The sequence below is a fragment of the Mercurialis annua genome, linkage group LG5 (assembly GCF_937616625.2).
Source record: "Mercurialis annua linkage group LG5, ddMerAnnu1.2, whole genome shotgun sequence".
In the NCBI taxonomy this organism is placed as follows: Eukaryota; Viridiplantae; Streptophyta; class Magnoliopsida; order Malpighiales; family Euphorbiaceae; genus Mercurialis; species Mercurialis annua.
Genome location: NC_065574.1, coordinates 25,236,549 through 25,243,233, shown reverse-complemented (window position 1 = coordinate 25,243,233; position 6,685 = coordinate 25,236,549). Strand labels below are relative to the sequence as shown.

Below are 6,685 nucleotides of genomic sequence, written 5' to 3'. Positions count from 1 at the left end.
GATATCGTCATAATTATTTGAAGAATTTGGATAGCAAGTGGTGAGTACACTTTAAATTACTCGTTAATATTCATAAAGCTACGTATTTTAATACGAAAAGCTATATGAATATTTATATATTTGAAATGTTTGTTTTTAAAATGTATACGTATGTATGCTTTGAAAATGATGTTTTATCGTAATGTGTTATTTTGATAATAACGTAAATGTTAAGACACCGGGGATGGGTAAAGTAAAGTGGCATGAATTGAACCAAATACAAATAAGAAAAATATAGTACATTCCTATATGTACTATTATTCATATATTTATAAAGAAACATAGTACGTTCCTATACGTACTTTTAATTATAATGAATACCCATACGTGCGTGTGTTATAGATGTATGCTTGTAGATTGTAATGTGCATGTCATGGTCCATAAAAGATCAAGAAAACCCAACATAAATCATCAAAATGATAAATACATGAGATAAGAAAAGTGTACTCTAACATATTCAATAGTAAGAACTGAGATACAAGGTGGAACTCGGTAGAATTATCCCGGGACTTGTATCTCATTCATTCTCGATGATAGTCCTCGGAACTCATACGAAATAAAAAATAAGTGCGATCCATCGAGAATCAATACGAAACAAGATCGAGGCACAATGTGAACAAACAATCCTATTAAATGTCAATAGGAATTATATGAATCGACAGTTAAGTTCAAAAGACTTGCAGGGTGCAGAGTCTGAATGCAGACACGAAGGTAACTCAGTTGAACTATCTCGGGACCTGTGTCTGGTGAGTAACTCGGTTGAACGATCTCGGGACTCACAACTTAGGATTAAGTAGTGGCATGAGTAACTCGGTCGAACTATCTCGGGACTTTGCCACATGGTTAAAGGTAACTCGGTTGAACTATCTCGGGACCCAACCATAAGGATCAAGTCACAAGAGAATTGCCAATGATTTAATTCGATTTAGAATCATGAGATATAACCTAAGATTTAAGATTCGATCGAAAACTATTGCAACAAAACAAGAAAGAAAAATATCAATACCATAATAAGAAATCAAAGATGTCAAATACGTATAAACTACAAGTTTATGAAATAAACAAAGAGTTATGAAGGAAAGTAAACAGGGTATGCAATATGATTTCAGAAGGATATTTTCTATATATAAAATGGGTTTTCAACGGTTTTAACCCTTTATGTGATATTGCGTGTAATTTGGTGAACTCACTCAGTTTTATACTGACCCCGTTTCTCCTCCCATTTTTCAGGGATAGTATGATATGATTTGAAGAGTTAAGCTTCCGAAGTTTTAATTCTCGGAAGTCATTTGCACAAGAAGTATAAGAAGGTTTTCATTCTAGCGGTCCGTAGTAGTCTAGATGTTTTTGTCTATGTATTTGTATAACGCATTTTCACTCTGATGTTTTTGTAAAATGGGGTCACATGTATTTTGATATATGAAATATGATTTGATTTGCGAAAAAAATTTACACAGGTTTTTAGGCTTGCTACGGGTTTCGGAGCTACCACTCCCATTCCCTAGCGCCGGTCGCGACTCATAAATTTGGGTCGTGACAAAGGTGGTATCAGAGCAATTGTTTAGTGTTCCTAGGCCATTATTCTTTTGTGATCGAAGTATCACAAAGAGTTAGTCAATACCTAGGAACTACTGCGGATTATAGGAATTTCTAGTCATGTCTTTTGAATGTTATCATCTTTTTCATCGATTTTTCAAATGTTTTACAAAAACGTCCTCCCCCTTATGTGCTATTAGGAGTCGAGTTAGGAGTGTGCATGAGCACAAATTATGTTTTGTGTTTACTCGAGTAAGCAAAACGCTTTCGAGTATCTATAGTCTGCGAAGAGTTATATACTCTCGAGACTCATATGATAAAAGAATATCGTTATGGAATATGATTATAAACTGATTTGATAGTATATGATTGATGAGATATGTGACGCGCTGCAAAATGCGATCACTCAGGAGAGTGATATGCTCATAGGTATGTAAGCGTGTGATAGTTTATACGATACATGAAATTTATATATTATAATCGATTGTTATGAATTGAAATAGTTCTTATGAGTAAATGCTGCAAAGTTTGCTAAGTCTATGCTGAGCGAAATGCTCGCAAGACTTAAGAAAGGCGACATAGTCGGATTTATAGGAAAGATAGATAAGGGAAGGCAGCCAAAAGGGCTAGCACTATTAGTTTGTCGTCGGAACAAGGAAGTTCCAACTATGCAAGTTTCATACAATCGCTATGCGATAGGAGATGCTCGAGTAGCTGTCAAGCTAGGACATACATATGTCTTCGATGTGGACAACAAGGTTACCACGTGAAGGAATGTCCACATCCCGAGTAGTTTGATACCACGGGCAACACGAAACAACTTTTTTTTTCTAAAAGACAGAGTTGTCGCGACGACTTCTAATTAGACACAACTAGATATACGATGTAATCGAGACAAACATTATGAAATTCAAACACTAGAAGCTCGAAAGTGATCATACCTTTTGAGCTAGCCTAGTGTAAACACGAACGTTTAGGACGTGTCTTTCGAACGACGTCAGAATCAGGAAAAAAGAGTTACATCTTTACATGTGTAAAGAATGTAAATAGTTGCGAACGATAGAAAGATAATTAATAGATAATGCAGAGTCTTATGTCGAGAGAAACTTACGTAAACCCCGTTTTATGAAAAGAAAAGTATTTGATCGAAATGAAATGTTTTGAAAAGACATAATTGTGCCCGGACACGATTCATAAAGACATTGCGTTGACACGAATAGAATTGCATCACTACATCCATATTGCATACACTGGTAGGACATGCATCATATACATTGTGTGTCTGAAAAGAAAAGAGGAGTGTCATTGCAACTCTTGTGATGAGAGAAGTCATCACACCGGTGCACAATTATGACATGATTTGAGAAATGAAAATTTTCGTGGTTTTAAACAGATGAGTTTTCAAACGTAAGTAAGCTCAGATAGGGACTCTGTATATAGAGGCATAGGACAAGAGTGATCATCTTGTTAGGCCTATATAAGAACATACGTATGTAGAACAGCGAATAGTATAACGCGATATGAAATGTATCAAGATTTGAATTGCAATTCTTAAAAGCAGTCTCGTATGTTGAATACGAAGACGTCGGCGCTACTTTACACGTTTGTAAAGTAATAGCGACGATGCTTAAGCTAAAAGCGAGCTTACCTCTAAAATGAGAGAATCAAACATAGGAGTTAGTTACAAAAGAGACGTGAACCCACGTGCAAGAAGATATTATTGTAGTCGATTGTAGAAAGAGGGATTGATTCATAATGATTGTGAATTAAGGGTCAAGAAATTGTTAGAATTGTTTGTGTAAGAAGTTACTCGATAAGTATATCGAGGTACTTTCATCTAAGGATGGTAATAGATGGGAGACCATATAAACCTAACTGTAAAGTCAACAGTTAGTGAATGATTAATCAGAGTATCGCAGCGAAGTATTGAAGGAAGAGAACGAAGATTATGAAAATTCGAGGACAAATTTTTATAAGGGGGGGAAGATTGTAATAACCTAAATTTTTGAGGTATTACGTATAGTGCCACGAGGCATAATCGTAAAGATTAAGAACGAGACTATCGGATTGAGATTGGATAATAAGGACTTAGACCAAAGCGAGTCTATTGGAATTATCAAAAAAAAATATAAATGGAAAATTATTATGCGATAAATTGGATTTAATCGAGACAAAAAGGGAATAAAATAAAATAAGTTGGAAAGCCAGAGCTAATAATATTCACGCCAAGGTCCGTGAAATATTATTAATAAATGATCGTCAAAGTTTTGTAAGTATACAAAATCGTTTTAGAAGATAGTTTGACGATTAGTTAAGAATAAGGGTTAAAGTGCAAATTAGCCACTTTAAGGACTAAAGTGGACTTTTAACCACAAACTTCCAGAGGAAGTTGTGTTTTACTCTATTTTCTTAAGATATGAAAATAATATCGATAAAGTTGTTATCAATAGTCATTAAAATGAAAATTGGACGAAAAAGCGAGAAAAAGTGCAAGTTAGCTCAAAATGGAAATTTGAGCGTTTTTGGCCAAAATTGCCAAAATAAATTATTGGAAAGTGATATTATAAGATATGAGACTAATATTATTTATTTGGAAAATAAATGATACGGAATTTATCGAGAATCGAATGATTAAAGGATTAGTGGACTAAATCGGACGAAAGAACAGTTAGAAAGTGAAGGTTAAGGAGGTGGCAACTTCAAGGGCCTAAATGGACTTTTAACCCACTTATTAGCATCATTTATGAATGAATAATCATTCATTCAATAGAAAATTTTCAGCAAAGAAGAGAAGAATCCCGAAACTCTTCTCCATTTTTCACCCAAATCTTACAAATGCCATAACTTCCTCGTTTCTCAACGAAATTTAGCGATTCTTGCAGCCACGGAACGAGGAAATGATTATCTACAGATCTATGGATTCAATTTGAGGTAAGAAAATCAAAATATGGTCGAGGTTTAAGCTGTGAATTTCGAGATTTTTAGGTTTAATGAAGTTATTGTTTAATTGATGTTGTTAGGTGTTTATAAGCTTGAATTGGAGCAAATTCATGGTGAATTTTGGAAGCTAAACTTTTGGTGATGAAAGATACCAATCAAGGTGAGCATGCTCTGTTTTTGGATTGATTTAGAATTGATACAATTGATTAAGTTTTGTTGAGTGAATTGGATAAGAAATGAACTTAGGATTCGGAAATTGCTTGAGTTTAATGATGTGTTGTTATTGATGATTAATGAATGAAATTGAAAGTAAAGTGTAGTAGGGTTTCGTCCATGAAGCTAAGATAGGGATAAGTGGTTCAAATGATGATTAAAGACTTGGTTTTGAGTTATTAGAACTGAATAATAATTGAAATTGATTGATGAAGTTTATTTGGAAAATGCAATAAATCATTCGGTCTCGGTGTGAGTTTCATGAATAAGTGAATTTGATAACGTTTAAGTCTTGAATTGCATATAATTAGGAGGAGTATAGGGGCTGTATTGCGTTGTTGTTAGAATGTGGTATCGATAGATTAGCCTCGTTACATAATAAGTTGTGAATTGAGTCGATACGCACAAGTTGACGTTTTGCAGAAAATGTCTTGCAAAACAGCGATATTGCAAAGGCAATTTCTCGGGCTGTATAGGTCTAAATCAAGTTCCGTTTGCTGATACGGAAACTTTAGGATGTTAACTATAATTGTCTAAGTTTGAGTTTTTATTGAACCGAACTCTAGGATGTTTATTTTGGACAGAACATTTTGTTGTGCAGTCTGCCCTGCACTTGTAAACAGCTCCAAGGAAATAACTTATGAGCTTGTTTTCGACACCTTCGGGTGCGTTTTATGGTCCGAGACCTAAACGAAAGTTGTAGGCGACGTTCTAAACTTTAAGAATGTCGATTTTTTTTAGGGGTCGGACTATTTTAAGTAAGCGGTTTCGATAGCCGAAGTTGGCTAGAAACATAATTTTGGTTAAGTTAATAATAGCTAGAATTTTATTAATTCTTGCTATTATTATATTTGCATAGATCGGACGAGCGACTATCGACAAGGTTTGAGGCAAAAGGATCGAGATATCGTCATAATTATTTGAAGAATTTTGATAGCAAGTGGTGAGTACACTTTAAATTACTCGTGAATATTCATAAAGCTACGTATTTTAATACGAAAAGCTATATGAATATTTATATATTTGAAATGTTTGTTTTTAAAATGTATACGTATGAATGCTTTGAAAATGATGTTTTATCGTAATGTGTTATTTTGATAATAACATAAATGTTAAGGCACCGGGGATGGGTAAAGTAAAATGACATGAATCGAACCAAATACAAATAAGAAAAATATAGTACATTCCTATATGTACTATTATTCATATATTTATAAAGAAACATAGTACGTTCCTATACGTACTTTTAATTATAATGAATACCCATACGTGTGTGTGTTATAGATGTATGCTTGTAGATTGTAATGTGCATGTCATGGTCCATAAAGGATCAAGAAAACCCAACATAAATCATCGAAATGATAAATACATGAGATAAGAAAAGTGTACTCTGACATATTCAATAGTAAGAACTGAGATACAAGGTGGAACTCGGTAGAATTATACCGGGACTTGTATCTCATTCATTCTCGATGATAGTCCTCGGAACTCATATGAAATAAAAAGTAATTGCGATACATCGAGAATCAATATGAAAATACATCGAGAATCAATGTGAACAAACACTCCTATTAAATGTCAATAGGAATTATATGAATCGACAGTTAAGTTCAAAAGACTTGCAGGGTGTAGAGTCTGAATGCAGACACGAAGGTAACTCGGTTGAACTATCTCGGGACCTGTGCCTGGTGAGTAACTCGGTTGAACGATCTCGGGACTCACAACTTAGGATTTAGTAGTGGCATGAGTAACTCGGTCGAACTATCTCGGGATTGTGCCACATGGTTGAAGGTAACTCGGTTGAACTATCTCGGGACCTAACCATAAGGATCAAGTCACAAGAGACTTGTCAATGATTTAATTCGATTTAGAATCATGAGATATAACCTAAGATTTAAGATTTGATCGAAAACTATTGCAACAAAACAAGAAAGAAAAATATCAATACCATAATAAG

The 6,685-nt window shown here is 34.3% G+C and overlaps 1 long non-coding RNA gene across 1 annotated transcript; it reads left to right on the top strand.

The window, feature by feature from the left end:
* Positions 1-4,353: 4,353 nt before the first annotated feature.
* LOC126680586 (uncharacterized) lies at positions 4,354-6,068 on the top strand. The gene is made up of 3 exons (XR_007641238.2): positions 4,354-4,506; positions 4,596-4,675; positions 5,588-6,068. It is a non-coding gene; the product is annotated as an uncharacterized LOC126680586 (long non-coding RNA).
* The last annotated feature ends 617 nt before the right edge of the window (positions 6,069-6,685 follow it).